This window comes from Canis lupus, chromosome 12, assembly GCF_003254725.2.
Source record: "Canis lupus dingo isolate Sandy chromosome 12, ASM325472v2, whole genome shotgun sequence".
NCBI lineage: Eukaryota > Metazoa > Chordata > Mammalia > Carnivora > Canidae > Canis > Canis lupus.
Genome location: NC_064254.1, coordinates 71,811,192 through 71,835,934, shown reverse-complemented (window position 1 = coordinate 71,835,934; position 24,743 = coordinate 71,811,192). Strand labels below are relative to the sequence as shown.

At 47.3% G+C, this 24,743-nt stretch overlaps 1 long non-coding RNA gene across 3 annotated transcripts; it reads left to right on the top strand.

Moving 5' to 3' along the window:
* Positions 1–538: 538 nt before the first annotated feature.
* On the top strand, positions 539–17,627 carry LOC112658646 (uncharacterized). Of its 3 annotated transcripts, XR_003135857.3 has the most exons (4): positions 542–1,235; positions 1,346–2,750; positions 2,924–3,103; positions 16,304–17,625. It is a non-coding gene; the product is annotated as an uncharacterized LOC112658646 (long non-coding RNA). The 3 variants fall into 3 exon arrangements; XR_004804359.2 differs by having other exon boundaries at positions 539–1,235; positions 1,346–3,103; positions 16,304–17,627; XR_004804360.2 differs by lacking the exon at positions 16,304–17,625 and adding an exon at positions 10,761–12,176 and having other exon boundaries at positions 539–1,235; positions 1,346–3,103.
* The last annotated feature ends 7,116 nt before the right edge of the window (positions 17,628–24,743 follow it).

Here is a 24,743-nt window from a genome sequence, read left to right as displayed (position 1 = left end):
ACAATTCTTATACTAATGACCTTTCTTTGAAATATTGTGAGAATAGCAACTTTAGACTTTGTACATAAAGACCGTAGGGTAAATAATAAAACAAGGGTGAGTAAGGTTCTATGTCTGATTTATCACTATCGTGAAATAATCTCAATTAATTTGATCGCATCCATATTCCTTGACATGTTGTTACAGTTTTTTATGTCCCCGTTAATGAAGTTTTATCTTTGCAAAGTAATAAAAAATATACCCTGTGATCTCAGGGTATATTTTATTAATATTCCTCTTTAAAGAAGATCTAAATTACATCAATTTCTTGACACCAGTAGTATATTTTACTCAATTTCTATTATTAGTTCCTTCAGGGTTATTCTCATCAAAAGAAGTGTATGAATTCCTTTTTTTTTTTTTTTTTCCTGAAGGGTTTAACAGTCCTCAGTGCCGCAGCGAATACTTTGCTGTCTATTCCCAAGGATGGCTGACTTGCTCGGCACCAGAGTGAGTTACCTGAGGACAACCAGCTCTTTTGATGTGCTTTTCATTCTTTTTATCCCTTCTTTTAGCTGGAAAACTTAGAAGGAAATGAATCATGTTACAATCTTAGTGGCTAATTAGCTAGCTGCTTCTGATAACAGAGCCAAGGGGTTTCTTTGGTGGAGGACTCTCTTTCTTCCCCTGATGCCTGAGCTCTCTTAACCCGACTGATTTGTGCAGGGTGTGACTCAGTGGCACCATGTGTCACACAAAACGTCTTGTGAAACGAATATACCTGTGATCCACCAACCTCGTGGTAGGTGAAAATTTGTGTTGACCCCTTTTGCACAATCTTAGGAATGCAGAGAGGAAATCCAATATTAAAAAAAACAAACATTTTTTTCCCCTAAAAATTGCATACAGCATGGGAATTAGCTGATAAAGAAGAAAAGGAGGGGGTTAGTTACCCTATTATTCTATCCGAGTTCTTCTGTGGTAACAAGAGTAGGAGTTACCTGAGGAGGCACGTCACGGAGCATAGTGACGTCATCTCAGGTAAGACAATGGAGAATCCGTTTCCCTGGTTGAGCATATGGTGAGCACCCAGCACCTCCAGATAGCATGAGGCTTGCTGGGGAGCAGCGCTGAGCGAGGCAGATCGGATCCTCGGCTTGGCGGAGCTTGTCCTCATGACATAGGCGGATGTGTGTGGAGAGCCGAAGGATTCCTCCAAGTGCCTAGAACAGTGCATGACACATACTAGATTCTCGGTAAGGATTTGTTCAATAATAAATATTTTCAACACAAACTACCCTTCATTACATTTCTTTTATGTACTAAGATTTTATAAGACCAAGTTTTTTTTTTTTTTTTTTTCCAGATGGGGTTGGTACGATCTTGTCACACCAACATTAGAAAGTCTGATGTTCCTGACTCCTACTCTTACCTGCCATATCCTCCAAATCCCCTGAAAATTTCACTTTTTTTTTTTTTTTTGGAAATTACCCAGAATGTGTCACTACACAAATCTGGCAGATTCCTCCCTTTGTGGCCCAGACCTGCTCGTGGGCGTCCTCTGCCAGTGGAGGGTGCTCGCCATTGACTCCTTACTGGGCAATCGGCCTCCAGCAGGATGATCATGTGCTTTGTGCCAAGTGTAGTGTCTCCTAATGCCTGAAATGCACATCTGTGTCCTCCACTTTGTGCCTCGTTTCATCACAGAAACTCCAAAGCAGTGATGCTCATGCCGTGGGTCCCTCAGACTCACTTTTGAGAAGTCTATCTTCAGATTCTGCGAGCAGCGCTCTTTCCATAGAGCCCTAACACGGTTTCCAAGCGGGACGAGGACACACGGTGACCCTTGTCGCCCTCTTCCTTTCCTCTTCTCTTCTTTTGTAGACTGATGCTCAGACCCGGGCGATGCAGAATGGCCCAAGCCTCCAGAGGCCGAATAGACTTGATAGCAACAGGCTCCATGAGTAAACTACAAAGCTAGACTGTACCAGGGGACGATACTGTTACTATCGTGAGGGCAGCAATTTCTTTTTTCTTTTCTTTTCTTTTTTTTTTTAGGGCAGCAATTTCTAATCTAAATCCCGCCTTTAAATCTGACTCTCTTTACAGAAGTTATTTTTCCTAATTTCAGAAAAGTGAGTGCTCATAATAAGCAAACCTCCTGAATAGGTCAAGGGGACGTAAGCATAAATACACAGTAAGGCTTCTGGCTCCATATTATTCTATTAAAGGCCAGGTTCAATAAAATTGTTAATTTATTAGGTATTTACTTGTACCAGGCACTGTCGATTATGAAAATAGAAAACAAGATTCTTGTTAACTTGGGAATTGCTTTTTGGAGGGAGGGTGGAAAAATCTCAAACTGCAGGCAGATTATTGGTAGAATGTACAAGTCTATATGTAGTGCGATTTTTGAGTTTTTAAGCTGATCCCGTGAACCCCACAATTCTTCCTTGCTCTGTGTGCTTGTACATGAAATCATATTAGGAGAAATGCATTTTTCAATTTCAGTTAGTTCCGTGTGAGCTTGTCACAAAGGAATTCCCCATTCAACATTTCCTTAAAGGAGGTTTTCGTTGGATTGGGCATGTCTTGGGCAAGTCGTCGAAACTCACTGGATTTTCTCATTCTACTACGTAAAATGAGGAAGCTGCATCTGATGGCCTCCTGGTCCAGTTCTAAAATCTCGTGATTCAAATGGCGGGGTTGTATGGACAGACCTAGAGGAAGATCAGTGGTGGTTGGAAGAGCCTTCGGACGTTGTGGCAAGGGTGAGTGTTACAGAGCGAATGTTAGTGTACCACCCACCCCAAGTCTTACGCTGAAACCTAATCTCCAATGTGGTAGCCTTTGGAGGTGGGGCTTTGGGGAAGTGATTAGGTTGTGAGGGCAGAGACTTATAAAACCAATCCCAATTGCTCCCTTACCCTTCGTGCCATGTGAGGACACAACGAGAAGATGGTTGGCTGTGAACCAGGAAGAGAGTTCTCACCAGACATCAAATCTGCCAGCAAGCTTATCTTGGACTTTCTAGCCTCCAGCATCATTGGCACCATGAGAAATAAATTTCTGTTGATTAGAAGCCGCCCCATTGATGGGATTCGGTTACAGCAGCCCAAACAGAGTAAGTCTAGTCTGGGGGCATCAACAAGTAGAGTAAAAGGCCTCTGCACCAAATTTCCAATGTGTGTGCAGTATCCCCACAGCACCAAGTGATTCTCAGATACCAGCTGGGTGTCCTACAACTCAGGTCAATTCTGACACTACCTACTTGGAGATGGCATCAGAGTCCACAGGTCTAGGGCTCAGTCCTACAACACTACCTCTTTTCCCTCTTCCCATACATTTCAGACACCTGTTGCAAGCCCGGGTTGTCACCTGGGCTTCTGACATAGAAGTGATAGATCAGGGTAGATGAAGGACGCTTCTTCAGCACAGTATGCCAACCGCAAGTCTAGGTCGTTACTTGGACTTCTGACAGACTGGCTTTAAATCAGAGGTTTTCGTGACTCCCTTCTAGGGTTTAATTAATTTGAGTGGCTCACAGAACTCAGAGACACATCTTACTAGATCACTAGTTTATTATAAAAGGATATAACTCAGGAATAGGCAGATGGAAGAGGTGCAGAGGGCAAGGTCTGTGGGAAAAGGTGTGAAATTTCCATGACCTCAGAGTGCGCCACTCTTCCCAAATCTCCATGCGTTCACCGACCCAGAAGCTCTCTGAGTCTCATCCTTTTGGGTTTTTATGGAAGCCTCATTACATAAGCAGGATTGCTTAAGTGGGTTGGCCTGTGGTGATTGAACTTAATCTCAAGTCTCTCTCCCATCCCTGGGGGGTGCTAATCACATGGTTGGCTCCTCGGACCACCAGCCCCCTCCTTAGACGTGGTCCAAAAGTCACCTCATTAACATAACAGAAGACACCTTTAGAGTTCTCATCACTCAGGAAATTTCAAGGGATTTAGGAGCCCTGTGTCAGGGGGGGAGGAAGACCAAGTCTATTATAAATCGCAATATCTCGTACAGGAAGCAGGTAGTTGGAGAAAGAGAGGGGAAAGAATTCCAGTAAGAAGGACATCAAGGCTGGAACAAAATGCAAATTGTGGATTTCAAGGAAAGTGATCCGACAGTCAGAAGGTCAGATTGGTTGTAATAATACTGTCTACTGCATTTTCTAGAATGATCCTTGTGATTCCAATTCCAATTACTCTTCTACAATTTTGCCATGAAATTTTAAATTCTTGTCCTCTTTCCTATTGTTCCCACCCTGCCAGCTCTCTAATTCCCTTAACATGCCCACTTTAACTGCACATTTGTTTCAATGACTAATATCTTGATTATTGTTATTTTGGTTTCAAAGACTGAAGTGTCCCTTCTCCTGTGCAAAGGCAAGGAGCCTTAATGGATTCTCACGTTTTGAGCAGAAAATCTTAATTTGAGATTGGACTTTAGGTTGCAAAGCATATTCTGCGCATCTGCATTTTTCTACTCCTTCCTTCAGGCTGGGCTGGATTTTTCTCAGCTCTGCTCTCATAATAACCAGTGCATTTTTCTATTGTGTGATTGGTGTTTAAATATCTATATGTGTCTTTCTTCTCAGCAAACTCTGAGTTTCTTCAGGACGGATTCCTTTTTTCAACCTGCAGGCCTAATATAGCAAATAACACATGGTAACAATCCACCTGTGTGAGGGAATGAGTTACTTGTTGTTAAGCTATATGTCCCATGTTTTGTGATAGAAAATGTCTTGGTGTCAGAAACGGAAAGAACTTTTGAACCCAGGCATGTTTTAACATTATCCTGCCCTCCATTTTCCCCCCTAATATTCTTTAGAGTCCAGCTACATCTCTTAGCAACTGAAAAAAATGTGAAGCTCTATTAGTAAAGAGAAAATATTCAGACCTAAAAGACCTCAAATAGAAGATCAATAGGCTGTGAAGGCAATTATCTAATTCATCTGGGTCACCCTCACCTTTATTGCTAGAAGAACTGGCTTTATTTCAATTCAGCCATAAAACCAGTGGGTTATTAGCAAGAAAACAGGCAAGCAGTTCTTCTACTATAGCTACAGTTAAGAACAATTATGGTATTAAGTTCATGGATACTGGAGAGATTAATAGACTTTTCAAGGAGTTTTATGGACAATTATATATGAATGATAACAGCACTATATGTTAAGGCAAAAGCCCATATATCTGCATTTCCTTAAATGTGAACAAATTTTAGAAGGAAAAGAAACCTTCTTGAATAAAGCCATTCTTCCTACTTAAAATTGTTAAAGTCCTAAAAAAGTCTAGGTAAGGTCAGGATGCAGCCAGCTCCATTAATGCTTTGCATTAAAGGTTTCATTAATCTTTTATAGATTGTATGATAATAAGACTATTTTATCTCAAATGATCCTGGCCTGGATTTTGCTTGACACGTGTTTTATTAAGTGCTCTTATCTGCCATCTTAATAATCCAGGGCTGGTATTTATTAAAAGATTTTTCGTTAAATCACATTTTTTTTTCTTGCAATTCTTTCAATTGAAGAAGTTGAAAGTGTTTTATGGTTGCTTTATTAATATGTCCTGTCGTTCTCTGCTGGAGATGTATAGACAACATTCCCCTTTCCGTTATCCTATCATGTCCTTCTGCTGCGCATTACCTCTCGTTGTTATGTTTCTCCCAAGATAGTGTCTTGGTAGTAAAGGCAAGGAAAGGTAGTAAAGGCAAGGTGAAGATTTTTCTCTGCTGGTTCAGGGAACTACTCAACACTGCTTCTTCATTTCAAGGAAAGCAAAAGGAAACATACAATCCACAGAGAATTATCTTAAAAAGCTTGAACAGTTTTAAAGAATGATAGTTTTTTTTTTAAATATCTCAAGGATAGGTTTTAAGTAATTCTATTACAAATCGAGCTCTTCTTTTGAATGACACATTTTGTAAGAGGTAAATATAGTAAAGGTATAGATATTGTTGGTGGGCTGGTTTGGGTGGATTTAAGGGATTGTTGTACTTAAGAGTTCATCTCCCTACAGGATAGAATCTACAAGTTTTCAGGGAGTAATTAGGTCCCAAGGAACGGGTTCTCTTTTCAAATTCAACAGATTGGTCTTGTAAAGCATCATGACAATTTATTAATTTGTAAAGTAGAGTATGGCTTATTCCTGAGCAGAATAGAAAAGAACATATAGTAAAGCACACTGTCTAGAATGTTACATGAAATAACGTATCTCAAAATCCCTAGCTGAATCACTGGCATTTGAAGAATATGTAAGAAATGTTAGCTACATCTGAAGTAACAAGACACCTGGGGACCAGACTTTAATAACCAGAGGTTGTATTTGAAGGGAGTAGCCATTCTGAGAGATCCATGAAGGGCCTTGCTCTGTTACATGGCACAAGTCTGTGCAATATGAAAGACAGTTAAAAAACCTGTTGGCTTCTAGATTACAAAAAATTTTCATGGGGGCAGCCCAGGTGGCTCAGTGGCTTAGCACCACCTTCAGCCCAGGTTGTGATCCTGGAGACCCGGGATCGAGTCCCACGTCGGGCTCCCTGCATGGAGCCTGCTTCTCCCTCTGCCTGTGTCTCTGCCTCTCTCTCTTTCTCTCCCTCCCTCTCTCGGTGTCTCTCGTGAATAAATAAATAAAAAATCTTAAAAAATAAAAGGACTCACTGAACCTTTTAAAAAAATTTTCATGTGTCTTAACACTGTTCTGATGATAAAAATATTATGCTAATTAGCTACTCAATGTCTTTTGGACAGTGTTATGTAAACATTGACAAATGTTTCACCCAATTCTTCATATTGCAACACACAAGGAGATATTTTTCTGGTTTTCCTTGGCTTTTCTTAAAAATTTTTCTTTGAAATTCTCCTGGTGTTGGAAATTTTATTCTCATCAATAAGGTATTTCCAGTTTCAAATAATGTATTACTTACGGGAGCTTTCCTATTGATGGCTAAGCATAGCAATGGGGCATGGCATGCATCCTTATTTGCTTCGGTCATAGAGGAGAGTCGATCATTTCAATTCCTTCTTTTTCTCCTGGCCTTCTCTTTAGATTGGGCTAAAAGTCTGCTTTTGGTTCAGAATTATTTTAGTGATCTTTCAACAAATATGCCTACATACAAATACCACCTACCTACCTCCCAGTAACCCCAAAACACCTACATAGCTCCCAACAGCCCCAGAGCACCTACATAGCTCCCAACAACCCCAAAGCACCTACACAGCTCCCAACCCCAAAGCAGCTCACATGAAACACTCACCCCCTACAGGCATAGCTGTGTGCAATCCTTGAACTAGAAAGAAACAACAGTTCTTGAGAGATCCATGAAGGGCCTTTTTCTCCTTAAAATTTGAAACTTAGATATAATTGCATCAGTCTCCCTGAACCATTTAGTCTTCATTGTAGAAGCTCCATCTTCATTGGCCAGGGGTCCTAGAAGAAGTCAGTTGCTTCTATGCCTCTGTTACTTGCCCTCCTCTGAAAATGGGTCTTCCTATTTACTCATGCCCCACCATACTACCTGCTTAGGCTTCTCATTCTGTTTGGAATTGGGGCCTCATCCTGGTTCCCTCCGAGTTACTTCTTGCTATCAACTTTATTTCCATGTTAAGGAACTGGACCTAGAACTTCAGAAAAAGAAACTAATGAATTAATTTAGAGGAGTCTCTACCTCCGATGCGGGGCTCAAACTCATGACCTGGAGATCAAGAGTCTCACGCTTTACTGACCGAGCCAGCCATGCACTGAACCTGGAACTTCCTTGTCCCATACCTTGGATACCTCCCTGAAATTGAGATTCCTCTGCCGCCCCCTGCCCCAGAAACTCCGCTGCTGTGCCCTGGTTCCTGTGGGGTCCATTAGCCACAGATGCCATCCATATAAAGCTAAGCATCCTCTTAATGTGTCAATATGAGTTGCTGCTTCTTTCTAAAAAGGGTCCACCCTATTCAATTTTCCTGAATTATATCTGATAGGGCCCCATGGAAGCTTTAGATTTTATGTTGCTAGAGCTTTGGAGAAGCGCTATTATGTACCAGGCATTGCCAGCACATCCCTCTTGAGGTTTTAGGCATAAACATCCACCTCAGTCTCAGGCAATATCCATGCTCTTGACTAATTGGAAGACACCATATGTCTATTTTTTTGACATCATCTTTCTTTCTTTAATTAGCTAAATCCTTGGTGATATACTGATAACTCTGGTAGTGGTTTTACTCTAAGAAATAAGGTAGACCGACTTTCAGTCCAACCTAATGCCATGACTATTGTAATATCCTAAAAGAGGGACTCTTCTTTAGGACTTCTTCTCTTACCACTTTTTAAAAGCAAATATGACAGAAATGACATCAGAGCAAACAACGATTATAAAATAATGTTCTCTTCTACAAGAACAACTGAAGCCTTTTCGAATTTCGAGATCTTTTCTGGCCAGCTCCATCTGAGACCAAATGGTTCAGGGGGACTGCTGCAATTATATCTAAGTCTCAGATTTTAAGGAGACATTAACTGCTCATTTAATCTAAAGCTTCCAAGTGAAATAAAACCCTTGGGTAGGATGAGCTAATTATACAGTTCCGAAGGATCATAAAATTTAGTATGCATAATAATTACCTGGGACGCTTTGTCGTAAGCCAAATTCCTTGAACCGGCCCAGAGACTGGGCTCCAGCAGCACCTTGGAGTGGGACCTGGGAGTCGGCCTACTTTACCGGCAGCCTTAGAGATCTGATGCAGGCGGCTCCAGGACCCATGTGAAAACTGAGTGTGTGGATCGCATAGGAGGGAGAGCGAAGGAAGGCAGAGAAAGGTAACCTTTGCTCTGGGATGGGATGTTTGGAAGAGAGGGGGGTGTTTTTTGAGGTTAGTTTCCTGGTCCGAGTCCGAGGGAAAGTGGACGTGAAAGAAGGAACACAGACGGTGCCTTCCACACTCGGTATTTGAAGAACAAATTGTGCTCTGGGGCTGCACATTTGGCACCATCGTGACAGAGTGCGGCACCGAGTCATTGCAGGGCCGAGGAGGAAGCGATCGTTTGCACCCCAGGGGCCCAGCGTGGGAGCCTCGTGGTGCTGGCACAGTGTGACTGTCGCAGCAGTAGCAGGAGGGACGCTGAGAGGTCGCCCCCGCTGTCCACATTCCCTTGTCCTGACGGTCGTCGGGACTGTTGGAGCGGAAGGGACCTGACGTCATGTTGAAGATGCAGGGGACTTAGTGCCTTTCAGGAGTCTTGTGAAGATGTCCTTGGTGGGGAAGGAAGGTGCACGCGTTTGAGGCCTTGCAACTGGCTGGTTTAGAGTCAGAAAAATATGTCGCACACCTTAGGACACAGAGCATTATGTTTCCTGAGACTCTGGGTGTCACTTGCACAGCGATATGTTTTTCAACAAATTCCAACGAGGGCAGCGTGCATTCGGAGCTGTGGGAATGGGAGGATTCCTAAAACCCATTTGTGTAAATGACTTCTATGTACACCCCTATATCTCTATGCCCATCTGTCTACATATCCTCTAATTTGATGATTTCTACAGATATAGCAGATTTGATGTGGCTGGTAGGAAAATCCCAAACCCTTTGTACCTAATTCTTTTAGGTATTTATATGATTACCATCCTGAATGAGCCTGACGATACCTATAAAGTTGGGCAACTCTTGTTTGGAAGTCTGGTTCCTTACAAATATCTGGGTCGGGCGTACGTGTGGTCATGGCTTTGCTGCTCTCCCTTGTTATGTTCTGACCCGACATCTCTTCCGCTGGGTGACGAGAAGCTGTTCGCATGATGCTTCATTCAAAGCTGTGCTTCTCGAAGAGTCCTCCGTGGCCCGCCTCCTCACAGCCACTTACACCTTAAGTGTGCAAGTGCCCAGGCTCCCCTCAATGTCTAGGAACAAGCTGGGATCTGTGTTTTTAACATGCCCCTAATTGATTGAGTGATTCGTAAGAGGCTGTGAGAGATACCTCCTCTGTCCCGTCCCAGGCCTTCTCGTCCCCTTAGGTCTTTAGGGCCCCTGACCATTCAACTACCCAATGAAGTTCCTGGCATTTTATTCTATGTGGGTCTGTGGTCACGACTACAGCAAACAACTCTGCAGATCTGCTCAGTTCGGTCGATTGTCCGCCTTCCATCCCTACCGCCCCCTTTCTCCTACGTCTCATACGCACTGGCTGGTTGAGAGTCTATTTCTGATGAGTTTCTATTCCTGCACAAAGTACTGTCTTGCGTACCTTAACTAAAGTGGCAAATGGCAAATCCGGGGGCTCTCAAGGCATCGTCCTGAGTGAGTGTCGGGGAACTTCTTAGGCCCTGAGGGACCCCACGAGTTTCTCATTCTTTGCCAAGTTATCCCCTTTACTTTGCTTCTAAAATTGTTCTCTAATTTCTGGTTTTATTTTTTTTTAATTTTTATTTATTTATGATAGTCACACAGAGACACAGAGAGAGAGAGAGAGGCAGAGACACAAGCAGAGGGAGATGCAGGCTCCATGCACCGGGAGCCCGACGTGGGATTCGATCCCAGGTCTCCAGGATCGTGCCCTGGGCCAAAGGCAGGCGCCAAACCACTGCGCCACCCAGGGATCCCTAATTTCTGGTTTTAACCAAACGATTTAACCCTTGGAAATTTAGCACCCGATTTTCCCTAATTTGTAAGGATATCTCTGTGTTTTTTTTTTTTAACCTCTCTTGTAATGCGTTATACCGATTTCCGAAAGTGGGTGTTGGTCCTGACAAAACGCACCCATTCTCGAGCGTCTTCGTCCCGTCTAATGCGTATCCAATGTCAGTCTGTCCCACAGGAGACCAGCAGCACAGCTGAAGCTCGGGTACCTGGGGAAGGGCTGTGTCGTGGCCTCCTGTGATCAATACAGATGTGGCAAGTACGTGGAAAACAACGCGACTGTAAAAACAAAAGAGAGACTTACTAACCCTAACTCCGATAGTTCTGCAGTAACTTCTCAGCTCTTCCGTCTTCCCACAAAGGCATTTGTGCTCCGCCCTACTCATCCGCTGGTCTTTTTATTTTTCACTGATATCCCCTGTTAGTTTTGTGGGATATGGCTCAGAATGCGCGAAAGAGGATTAGAGCTTTTTTCTTTTTCTTTTTTTTTTTTTTTTATGGTCCTTCTGTACCCTAAGATTCTATGCGTCCGGGATCGCTGTGGATCAGTGAACGACCATCGGAATAAGGCTGAGCTATGAGGAAAAAAACAAGTCAGAATAACATAGCAGATGAAGAAAGCTCTTTCGTGCTGAGCTGACTGTTCTCCAAGCCACCAGAGACCGTAGCCGATCATTTGAGGGAAAAAGGCAAAGAAAGAAAAGATAAGAGAATTGCACTGTTCGGTTTTCGGTAAAAAAGTATTGTTCAGTTTCCTTTTTTCAGGGTCTGGTCAACAAAATTAGCGCAGGAACATACATCTGGACAAATCACCAAACGTCGCGGCCACTTCTTTTTGACATCTGCTTCCTTTTCTCGATCTCAACGTGAGTTTTTCTTTCTCGTCAAGGGAGTCGGTGCAATGAGGTCGCCGGCTTGCTTGACCAGGACTCCAGGACTCCTGACAGCTGATGAAACAGATTTCGGTGCCTTGTGCGGCCAGTTTGCAATACGGAAAAGTCCCCTGCGCTTGGAGTAATATTTATTGGCGGATACACTCTTAAGGTGGAAGGAAATCCCGCCCCCATACCTGGTTTTCTGACAGTCTTTCCTTTTCTTTTTTGTCTTTGTTTTCAAAAACCGGGCACCCTTCCCCTCAACGGGCCCGATACCACGTCGGTGTGAAGGACTAGTCCGTACCCTGGTGACGGAAGGTCTATTCTTATCCCAGCCTCTTGGGAAATACCCTCTGACCCGTCACTCTTCTCTGTAAAACTGAGACTAATTTAAAGATAAATTGTCCGGAGCTCCCGTGAAGCAGAAGCAAAGATAAAGTTAATGGGAATGTGATTCGATTTATAAAAATCTGATTTACGCACAACTTTTCAGTAGCACATTTATAACATCAAATGGGGAACATCTGTACCAAAGGAAACAACAAATTCCTTGAGCTTTCATTATGAAAAGAAATCAAATCGCGAGGAAAGACAAGATGTACAGGCAATTACTCAGTATCAGCATCGTGGCTGACAAGCTCCACCACAGCTGGTCGAGGAAAATAATTACATTCCTGGAACCGCAAGCTTGTTCCCTCTTTATGGTGATGACGTGGGGGGGTGGGGGGCGGGACAGTGATTGCACCCTGCGGAGCAAGGACAGGCCTGTGTGGCCGGAGCTCCGCATCTTCGGGGGAGCTGCGATGGTGAGCGTCTCACCTGGCGATGGGAGGACAGTGGCCTCCCGGGGACGTCCCATCCTTGGGCCCCCCCCGTCTGCGCTCGCCTCCTGCTCCGTGCAGCCGTGGGCCTTCCAGCCAACAGACTGGAGAGGAAGGGACCCGGTGGCCCGGGGCCGAGGCAGTTGGGGGCAGGACGAGGGTCTCCGCTCCTGGGCCGCGGGGAGTACGGAGCTGGGGGCGCCCTGCTGGGACCCCCGAGGCCACACGCAGCCCCCCCGGCCTGCACTCACCTGCGGGCGAGTCACAAGGAAGCCGGGGCTGGATGAAGCCACGCGACGGGGGGTGAACTTGTGACCGTGGCAGAAACCAGTGTATTAGCTAATTAATAGGACTGCTAATTCAGGCTTCACGTGGATTTTGTGGCTCCAATATCACCTTTCGAGGGATTTCATTTTACTTTTGAAAAGCAGAAGTATTTCAGAGAGTTGAAGAGAGTGGAGGAGAAGCTGCCGTAGTTTCTAAGTCCTTATGCAACTTCATTTTAGAGCTTTTGTTTTTGTTTCAGGAACTGCGTAATGGGGTCATTTTCAATATCAATGGGGTCCAGGTAAAAGTGAACCCTTGGGAGGCCTCGGTGGCTCAGGGGGAAGCGCCCCCCTTTGGCTCGGGTTGTGACCCCGGGGTCGAGTCCGGCATCGGGGTCCCTGCACGGAGCCTGCTTCTCCCCCTGCCTGTGTCCCTGCTTCTCTCTCTCTCTCTGGGTCTCTCATGAATAAATAAATAAAATCTTAAAAAAAAAATTGTGAACCCTCCTGCAGGGCACTACTTTCTCTCGTAACTTCATCAGCTGAGCATTTTATTTCTCTAGGTAGGAACATCTTTCAATCGAATCGGTTTATAGGCTCCAGGGTTGATATTAAATTTTTTATGAAAGAGGTAGGAACAGTTTTTTTTTTTTTTTTAAAGATCTAACAGTTTATAAATAGGCACTGAGCTGTTAATTTCAAGTCAAGTGAGAGAGTATACAGTCCTGGGAAATTTATGATTCAATATTCTAGTAAACACAGCTACTACTGTCAGCATGCGAATTTTTATTCTAATGCTGATAGAGCTTAGAACTTAGGAGGTGATTTGTCCACACAAAGTCCGAAGTAAAAGGCAAGACTTTGACACGATACGTTCAAGTGTGAATGCAACGTACATCCGACGCATTTCAGCCATGTTGGGCTGCGAACTGTGCATTTAATCCATGAACGAGTATTCATTGAAATCCTCAAGAGTATTAATTATTTAAATTCATCACCATCAAATTATTATAAGGTTCAAAGTCAGGGCTGTATGTGTGATGATTCTTTAAATTTCATAGCAACCACACGACACATCTGCTCTCATTTATCCCTGTGCTCAAGTGGGGAACTTGAAGAGGCCGTGAATCTAGAATGCCCGGTTCCAGAGCCCTCTCTCTCAATCCCTGCTCCTTACTGTTTTCTTCTTTTTTTTTTTTTTTAAGATTTATTTATTTATTTATTTATTTATTTATTTATTTATCCATTCATTCATTCATGATAGAGAGAGAGGCAGAGACACAGGCAGAGGGAGAAGCAGGCTCCATGCACCGGGAGCCCGACGTGGGATTCGATCCCGGGTCTCCAGGATCGCGCCCTGGGCCAAAGGCAGGCGCTAAACCACTGCGCCACCCAGGGATCCCCCCTTACTGGCCTTATTACCACTTGTCAGGTGTTGTTCTATCCCCGATGTGGATGTGTTTCAGTTATTTCATGGTACTTATGAGGTATGCATCATCCTAATTTTTACGAATGTGAAGACCGAGGAAAGGAAATGTGAAGTAATGGGGCCCTAATCTTACCTGGCAAGCATGGTGCTAAGAGTTGATTCCAAACCCTGCTAAGAGGAGTCTGATTCTCAAATGATGGTGCAGGTAACACCTAGCCGTTCAAATAGAGACGCAGGATACGGTGCAAGGTGCCAACGATCAATTTGGCAATGCCTTGGCGGCTTTCTAAGACACCACAAGGTAGCCCAAAATTCATATATTTAGGAGGGCTGTCAGATTCAGGAAAAAAAAAAAAAAAAAAAAAAAAAACCAAAAACCGGACTCCCAGTTCAATTGGAGTTCCAGGCAACCACAACTTATGTTTTTTGTTTTTTGTTTTTTTGTTTTTTTGTTTTTTGTTTTTTGTTTTTTGTTTTTTTGTTTTTTTGATTTTTGTTTTTTTGCTATACCAATGTTCATGCAATATTTGTGACCTACTCACGCGGAGAAACATCTTTTTGTCGTTTATCTCAATTTCAAATGGAACTGGGATCGTTCCACTTTATCTAGCGACCTTATTTTCTAGAAGTTTCTTCATTTGTACTTGGAGTTCACAATCATTTACCACATTCAAGGCACAGCTTCCGCTTGTTATGTCTTTGGAGTGAAGGTAGCGTAAAAATGTGTGGCTCATTATTGCTGCTTGTTTACCTAGAGCCGGGGAGGAGGATGGGGTGAGATAGTTTTTAGCACTTCCTCTAGTGTATGCGCTATATAAACATGGAAAAAGCGTATAACTATTTTTTGCATCATTCTCTAGTTCTGATGCATTCATTCCTCCTCCTTCCACTTACAACATAGAGACAGAGATGTTCATGGAGCCGAAAACCACACATTTATTAGTATTTCAGATGCATGCGCTCGGGAGACAGTATAAACCTCTGAAAACAGACACATACAGCGAAAGAGATCATTAGTTTAGACTTTTGATAGTCTTAGTGTGGCTTTGAGAGCAACACTCAGAATTTTGTTCATAAATCAGATTCCGAGAATGTCCCTTAGTTTGAATATAAATGTACCTGGAAATCTTATCTGCCCATATCGAGCGCCCTTTCCTTCGCTCCTAACAAGGCACAGGGTGGTCCGAATACGAAGACACGTCCGCACAAAAGTTTGGATGTAAAAATGATAAATAGTCATTACCCTGGTGTTTCTCTTTCTTTCTGCAACTCGTCTCTCTTAGTTGGGTTTCTGTAGTGTGGCGGTTCCCCCGCTCGCCTGCTACGTGAGGGGTTCATGGTCCGAGACCCGATGGACACCTGTCTCTCTCTTCCTTCCAATTCCTTGCTGGGTTGGGCTGTGGGGAGCACCTGCTGCTGCGTCACGGGCCGCAAGAGGCCGAGAGGCAGGTTAAAGGGTTACAGGCCCCGGGCCCGGTCTCCGCGGAGCCTCCGTCCCTGCGGCCAGTTACCCAGGGCAGCGCATCTCTTCTTCCCTAAGTCGCTGGTGCACGTGGCAAAATCACTTGCAGTGTCGGCTCATTGTTCAGGGAACGACCCCCCCCCCGCCCCCACTGCTTGTGCTCATGCGACGTTGGTGAGAAGGAACACGTGGCGCCGTGGACGTGTGCGGCGATGAAAGCACACAGGGAGGCAGCAGGGACCACGGCTCTTTCGCTGCGGAGCAAGAGGCACGGGGGGGCACACTCTGATCCTAGAGACGTTCATCCGGCTTCGTCCATCAACCCGTCCTCTTCTGGGCGCTCTCCGGGCTGGGGAGGCGCCCAGCGGGCTGGTGTCCCAGAATCCCAGGAGCTTAAAATCCGGTGACCCTCCTCCCTGTCCTTTTTTTCCCTGTTGTTTCCTTGATGGGCTTCAAAACGGACTGACCCAAAACCAGAACCCAGGAGAGGTATTGACCTAAGAAAAATATCTGAAAACAAAATTCTTTCCCTAAAGTCACAGAAAAAGGGGTGCCTGGGAGGCTTAGTTGGGTAAGTGTCCGGCTCTTGATTTCAGCCGAGATCGTGATCACACGGGCTGTGCCACCGAGCCCCGTGCCGGGCTCCACGCTCAGCCCGGAGTCTGCTTGAGATGCTCTTTCTCCCTCTCCGTCCACCCCCCTTCCCCATGCAGGCGCCCGTGCCAGCACCTGCTCTCTCGCTCTGTCCCCCCACCAAAAAAAAAAAAAAAATCATAGAATAAAATATATCTAAACCTATTTTTGGTTAATTGGCTATCACAAGGTCACCCTCTTTCTGCACATTGTATTTCCTTAGAACAATGAGCGTGTTTGGAAGAAGTGTGACGGTGGTGGGTTTGGCCCGGCTCACTTAGCGGAACGTCCCGAGAACGGTGTTGGAGAAGATTTTCTACCAAAAGGGACGGATGTGGCACGTGTCACCTTCGGTGGGAACCCTCCCCCTCACGGGTCCTAGGCAGGCTGGCCAGCGTGGGGGTCAAGCTGCACGGCTCTGTGGTGACCCCACATCTTCCTCGCCCACGCACGTCTGGATTTTGCCATAGTCCGTGCACGTTTGTGTAGACCCTCTCGGTCCCGAAAGGATTCTTACCAGAAGGACCGTAAGGCAGGCAGTGGAAGAGGTCATGGTCGCTCCTTCGGGGGAGGACTCCTTTCCCACTCCCGTGACCCGGGCAGCGGCCCTCGCTGCAGCACTCCGGAGATGAGACAATTCAGGAAATTTGCTCCCGAACGCGCGGACCGGAGTCGTCTTTTGAAGTCGGAGTCCGCGGGTACCTGGGGAAGCATCCCACGGAGCCGCGGGCCCTGGGTAGCCTTCGTGGGGCTCATTACCCGAGGGGAGCATTAAGCAGGAGTCTGGCGGAGAAAATGCAATCAGGATTTATAATTAAGTGAGAGCAGAATTTGTGAACTTGATTGTAATTGTAGGGTTTCTAGGCCCCTTTCCGAATATCAGCCACGTGCACTGCAAATATAAAATAAGAATCCGTATGCGAAGAACCGTTTGCTACGATTTCAGGAGCGGTTCTGGGGACTTGGACCGGTTTAATCTCCAGCTGAGAAAATCTGCAACCCTTCGGAAGGAAGTTTGGTTGAAGCAGATTCCTGGTAGATCCCGACTCGAAGTGCTGCAGGATAGTGGACATGACCCCAAATCACTCCTCAAACAAAAAAAATCCATTGCTTTCTTTGAGCATGTCGGCCCGGCTCTCTCTAGAGGAGGGAATCTCTGAAGGATGATCCCAGGGCAGCAGCTGGCTTATTTTGCGGGGACCCGGGTTAGGCCTGAAGGCAGCGCCCCTCATTCCTACAAGGACGCGGATTCCTGGAACTAGCACGGGGGGCGGGTCGTGGGCCTTGGGTGGGGACGGCCTGGGTGCTCAGCCCTTGCCCCCGTGGGGCTGGGAGATGGGCGGTCGGGTTAGTCCCTCTGGGGTCTGGGCGTCCTGCCGGCTGCCTCACCTGCCAGCGGGGACAGGGCGACGGGAGCGCTCGACTCCAGGTTCCCCGGCTGCAAGGGGAGGCGGCGCAGTCGGCGGAGCGATGATTTTAGGAGGCTTAAAATCGACATATAAACACGTACCCCCGCATGGTGGGTCCTCAAGATGCTACCTATATTCATATTTTCTTTTTTTTATTCATATTTTCTTAAAAAATATTTATGTATTTATTCATGAGAGACACAGAGAGAGAGGCGGAGACCCAGGCAGAGGGAGGAGTGGGCTCCCTGTGGGAACCCGGTGGGGACTTGATCCCGGGACCCCGGGGTCACGCTCTGGGCCGAGCAGGTGCCATGGCGCTGACCCCGGTGCCCCCGTCATTCTCATCCCAGCACCTTGCGGCAGAGCTCCCACAGGGCTGTGACTCCCCAGGGTGACTGTGGGGGCCGGGCTGTGACCCCTGGGTGACTGCAAGGAGCGGGCTGTGACCCCCGGGGTAACCACAGGGACAGGGCTGTGACCCCCCAGGGAGACTGTGGGGGACCAGGCTGTGACCCCCAGGGCTGGGGCTGCGGGGAGGGTGCGGTGAGGACAGGCCTGGGCTGGCATCACGGAGCCACCTGCCGCCCGGGGACCGCATGGGGCACTGCCCTGAACCCCAAGCGCCTGCCCATGCAGCCGGGGACAGCCTCACCGAAGCCCCAGGACCCCGGCCGGGCTTGAGCCTCAGGGGCCCAGCTGGAGATGCCTCCTGGCTCCCCTGGAAACCAGCCACGGAAGAGGAGGGTTCTCGCGGGGGGGAGCGTGGCTGCCTGGCGGGGGGCGGCTGCCGTCGGAGACCCAGAGCGGGCCGCTGCCCCCACCGTCCCCAGGGGAGTCTGTATCCAACGGAGGAAACGCCACGCAGTGTCCAGGCCCGGTTTGGTGTGGCCGCCGGGCCTCTGGGGGTGAGGCTCAGGGCACTTGTGTGCACCCGTCCCAGACCTCTCGGGCCGCAGGCTTCCCTGTGTGTGACCGCCAGAATGCACGTGTGCCTACACACGCGCCTGCTCACGTACACCTGCACATGCGCCTGCTCACGCGCCTGCTTACGCGCCTGCATACGTACACCTGCCCATGTGCACCTGCACACGCACATTCACACGCGAACCTGCACATGCACCTGCAGATGCACACGCGTACATGCGTGCCTACATACGCGCCTGCACACGGACACCTGCACACGCACCTGCAGAAGTGCACCTGCACACATGTGCCTGCAGACGCACCTGCACACATATGCCTGCCCATGTGCACCTGCAGACGCACCTGCACACGTGCCTGCACACGTGCCCCTGCACACACGCCTACACACCCAGCTGCACACGCAACCTGCACACACGCTTGCTCATGCGCCTGCACACGTATACCTGCACACGCGTGTCTGCAGACGCACCTGCAGACATACGCCTGCCCATGTGCACCTGCACATGCATGCCTGCACATGCACATGCACACACACACCTGCACACACGTGCCTACACACGCTCCTGCACACGTACACCTGCCCATGTGCACCTGCACACGCATATCTGCACACGCGCCTGCTCACGCACCTGCACACACACGACTGCCCATGTGCACCTGCACATGCACACCTGCACATGCACCTGCAGAAGTGCACCTGCACACGTGTGCCTGCACATGCGCCTGACACACACACCTGCACATGTACGACTGCCCATGTGCACCTGCACACGCACACCTGCACACACATCTGCAGACATGCGCCTGCATATGGACACCTGCACACGCACGCATGGAGAACGGACGTCCTGTGAATAATCGGTTAGGCAGACGCGGGAACGTGGCGCTGGCCGGGATAGTAAGGAAGAGGCCCTGGTCCGCGCCTGAGCCTCGGAGGGATCCTACTCCAGCTCCTTCTGGACAAGCTGTGCACGTTGGTCAGCCTGCGCCCCGGCACCTGACGCAGTGGGGACACGGGGCAAGTACGGGGCCGGACGGTAATGGAATACATTTTAACGTGATAGGTCACCACTAAACGAATAATGAAATAATGATCCACAGTCACTGAGTGTTGACGATGGGTGGGTTTTGCGGACGTAGCAGTGCCCGTTAGTTCCTTTGACCCTGAGAGACCCTCCAGGGCGTGGGCAGGCTTTCTGACCAGAGCCCGGACTAAGTGAGGATGTGCGACGGGTTGACGAGCTTGTCGGTGGAGACGCAGCGAGGACGCGCCGGGAAAGGAGGGACTCAGCGGGGAGCACCGGGGTCCCGGACTTGCCCAGGGGCACCGTGCCCCCCCGAGCCCAGGAAGGGGTCTTCAGAGGACCTACTGATGTGGAAGCCGGTCTAGTCCTACAGCTGCAGCTTCTGTGGAGTGAGACCAGGTCCGAGTCCAAACAAAACGGATGACGTTAACAGCTGTCACTTCCTTTTCAGTGAAACAGGGTTATACTCCCTGTTGTTGCCCAAAGTCAGGTTTTACAACACTTGATTATACAACACTCTGCGCTGCGGTTTATTATGCTTTATTATTAAAAATTAAATATTATTAAATATCACTTATGACTTTTACTTGACTATGACCTGGAATCTGTGTTACTTGTGCTGACATTACTTGGGTCCCTGTGCGTATGTAGGGGCACACCCGCAAACCTCGGTGTGCACCCGTGTGGATGAGGACCACGTATGGAAGTGACTGCGTGTCTGCATGAGCCCCGGGGGCTCCCCTGGAGGGCCGCGAAGTTGAGGGACCGATGCAGCCGGGGACGAGCCGGGAGGGTTTGGACAGCGCTCGGCTCTGGTTGCTGGCATTTCAGCTGAGGAGAGACGCGAGCAGATGCAGCGAGGCCTGCTGGGACCCGCCCTTTTCTCTCTGTGTCGCCTGAACACAGGTGAGGTACAGGAGGCTTATCTGGAGCCCGGATAATGGGGCGGGAGCGTGGGGTTCTTCACTGTCAGGAGCGTCCCGCACCCACACGGGTCAAGGCCAGCGCAGTGGACCACTCGCCTGCCCGCACCGCGCCTTGCTGGTGACGCCAGGTTTGCTCTCTCCTCTGATCTCACGGGGCCCCTCATTTATATTCGTTATAGTCCGCGAGACAGTGGGACTCTGTATTGAGTATGCTCGGGAGTGGGCCGCCTCCCGTCTGCCTGCGAGTTTACCTGAACGTTCTCTCTCAAGTGTGCTCAGGTGACCGGCCCGTGTTGGGTCACTCAAAGCGGCCGTTTTGCATGGCCTTGGGGCATCCGAGCTCCCTGTGTTCCCACAGCCCACGAGGTGTTGGGCTCTCTCAGGAAGGTCACACTTGCCTCCGGCCTTAGCGCGTTGTACGGACCAGCTGGGAAGAGCCACGTCGGTTTCCTTTGCTCTAGAGGATCGTCGCCACCAGAACGGAAACACAAGCCCGCTCTCCCTCACGTCCTCTGCAGCTGCCCACCTGCTCTGCTCCTCTCATCGCAAGCTCTAGGACACAGCTGTCGGGGGGCCGGACTTTCGCCCCATCTGCCCACTGGTTCTGCTCTGCTCAATGACATCAGCAATTTCTCACCAACGGCCCAGATGGTCAGTTACTCTCTTCTTCCCGGAACATCTCCTTCTCTTAGATTCTGGAACTCTGCGCTCTTTGCGATTTCTGTTTCATTAGCCGCTTCAGGCAAGTTGCCTCTCCCGGCTCTGCATCCCGGGCTCGGTTCTCTCAGGTCACTGCAGGACTGTGTCCTCTACCACCTTCCTCGCTTTCCTCTGCTGTCTACCCTCCTTCCTCGGGTGGCCTGCAGCATCCCATAGCTCTCGCTGCTGTCTACATCCTCAAAACTGTATCCTTCCTCATCGCCTGCCCCCCTTTTCAAGAGTGGAAAATATCTTACTGTGTACTTGACGTCTCTATACGCTTCTGTGGCAGCACAGCCAACCAGAACTTTTGGTTTTATCCCAACACCCGTTCTTCCTCCAGTCTTCTGCATCTCGTTAAATATCAACACAACGGGGATCCCTGGGTGGCGCAGCGGTTTGGCGCCTGCCTTTGGCCCAGGGCGCGATCCTGGTAGACCCGGGATCGAATCCCACATCGGGCTCCTGGTGCATGGAGCCTGCTTCTCCCTCTCCCTCTGCCTGTGTCTCTGCGCCTCTCTCTCTCTGTGACTATCATAAATAAATAAAAATTAAAAAAAAATCAACACAATGTACGGAGTTAGTTGCTCAAGGCACAAACCAAGGAACGACTCTTGATTTTTTCCCCCCTTTTCTTCCAACCCTACATCAAATCCTCAGTAGGTTCTCTTGTCTTTCTCTCAAAACAGGCCTTCAATCTTCACTTTATTTTCAACATCACCTCCCTCATCTAAGGCCACCTTCATCTCTTGTCTCGGTTGCTATGTTAGTCTCTTAATCACTTTCCCTGCCTCCGTTTTCCTTGCTATCACTCACTGAAGTATTAGGAATAATCTTTTAAAATGATGAATAAGTTCACGTCACTTGTTTGTTAAAACGCTCTAAGGGCTCTCATCAGTCTTAGAATAAACTTCAAACTCTGCCTCTCCTAACTTACAACATCTTATATATATCTGCCCCCTGCCTGCTCGTTGACCTTACATCATATTAATAACCAGCCTTCTTGCCCTACTCCCCTCGCCGCCACACCTCCCACCACCATGCTTTTGCCACGCTGGTCTTCTTCCCTTTCCTCAGACACGCCAGCTCTCCGCCTGAATTAGGACCTTATCGCCAGCTATTTGTTATGTTTGAATGCTCTTTCACTTAGTCTTTGCCTTCGCAGCTCCTTGTCGTTAGATGTCATCTTCAATGTCATTGGCTCTGAATATTCTTCCCTGAGCCCCCGGACTACAGTATACACCCAGCAACTAACTCCTCCTGGGTACCATGCTATTTAAATTCTCTCCATGACCCTTTACACTTTCTGAGAGTTCCTTGTTTATATTATTTATGTGCATTTCTTTGCTTATTCTTTGTTATCTCCCCTAGAATGTAAACTTCTTGAGGGTACAGATCTTATCTGTCTTGTCCACGGTAGTACTCAACGGCCTAGAACGAGTCAGAGCAGGCCCTTGACATGTACATGTCACACGTTGATAGAATGAGGTCTTGTGTATTGAATTCAAGACGTTTTTGATGCATCTTCTCTAGCTCTCAACCCTTTAACCCGTGGATCTTGGTTTGTAAAGAGTATTTAGTGTTGGGTGAGTTTTCTGGCAGGTACAAATCATCCTACTGAGCAGCACCACAGCTTGGGAGCTAATAAGCAGTTTGCTTCATGTCTACTTGAAAGGCCACATATCGTTCTTGCCTCATCCGCCCATACCTCTCGGCACCTGGAGTGCAGCATGAGGAAGTAATGGCAACAGAATCGATATTCACTATTATGTACCAGTATAATATCTCAGGGAAATTAGACTGATAAATACTCTAATTCAAAATCCTCATAATCCATCTCTCTAGGCTTTCAAGCAAGCAGGCAAACAAGCATAAACTTCATTGCCAACGTACTGATACTGAGGAGTCTATAGTCCCAATTTTCTAGTTGTAAGAGTTGTTAAATCAGTAGTATGACCTAAAAAGCATTCTTAAATGAAAGATTAAGATGAAATTCTGTGGTAGATAGAATCTGAGGGGGCCTTTGCCACCTTCTGGTGGTCCCGTAATCATGGTTTCTTACAAGGCCAAAAGAACCTGGTAGACGTATAATCAGTGGACTTTAAGACTTGAAGACTTTTCTAGGTGGGCCTAATCTAATCCCATGAGTCCTTCAATAGCAAGGAGTGGTGGCAGAAGAATGAGTCAGAAAGACTCAAAATATGAAAAGGACTTGATGCTCCATTGCTGGGTTTGAAGATCAAGGGACATGAGAAGCATGTGGGCGCCTTCCACAAAGAGGAAGTAGTCCTCAGCGTATAGTCATCTGGGAAGCGAGCATCTGAGTTTTATAACTGCAGAGGACGGAAGGCTAATCTCCTGCTACCCACCTGCACTCTGGGGGGTGGTCTCTTGCTGGCTGGCACCTACACCCCAGCTCTAGCCCGGCCATGCCAGCAAAGTTCTCTGTAACCTGGTGCGCTTGATCACATCTACTCCCCGCCTTCTAAGTTCATCCTTTCCTGGGTCCCCTTCCTCAGCCCTAGGACACCATAGAGAGTTCCCTCATAACTTACCATTATTCTTTTATCACAGTTAACCATTCTTTGTATGAAACTTCCACTGCATAACCTACGGTGTGAGTTCTAAGTCCTGACAGGCCTACGCTGCCACGGTTGGTCACTATGGGCCCTCCTTTGGGGCATGTACATGCTCGCTCTTGAAAATTTAATAAATAATAATTTAATCAAATTTACATATAAAGCTCCTCTGAATCACTGTCCACTCTCTTGTTTGGGGAGCCAGAGTTCAAAGCATACAGATTTTAGCACAGGAAAGAGCTACTCTTGTATTTGAATTTTTTTTCAGAAGGTATTTTACTTCGTTTAATAAAAGATCACCTAGTTTTATCACTCGTATAGCAAAAATTTCCATGCCTATCTCTGCAGTGTAAGGCAGATTTTCAGGACTAATACATAAATATTTGCTGATGTTTAGAAAAGCAGCTTAGCTTACTTAGTAGGCATAATTTCCAGATTCTATTTGTCTTACAACAAAGTGATTCCTACTTTAGAGTATCAAGTAAGGATTGTTGTAAGTAAAATGGCTTTTATTGCATTTTAATTCTTCACATTTTAAGATTTATTTATTCTTACTTTTAACCTACTCTCTTGATTGATCTCCCGCTTTTAATGTTTAAAATAAGAATGATTAAGGTCAATCTTTCTTGTGCATCTTGTGGCCAATACTGAGAATGCTTTGTGTTCACCCAAGTGTACATATCTATTCCTTGGAGCTAAAGATGTCCAGCCAGGGAGGAGCTCACAGGGGGCAGGTGGGCTAGCCCATTCCATCTTCACGAGATGGGAGCATTCGTAAGGCATGACCCACAGGCGTATCCTGAACGATGCTCTGGTCTAAAGAGAGGCAAACAAATGAAATTTCAAAGTAACTCAAATTTCCATTTGTCCTTCTTTTTTTGGGGGAGGGGGGAAGAGGGGCAGAGGGGGAGAGAGAGAATCTTAAAGCTTCATACCCAGTGCGGAGCCTGACACGGGGCTCCACCTGACAAACATGAAATCACGACCTGAGTCGAAACCAAGAGTTAGACATCTAACTGACCCACCCAGGCACCCCTCCATTTGTACTTCTTTATCACCGCGAGGGGACACTTATTAGTGATTCCTAACACTTCCCTTTTC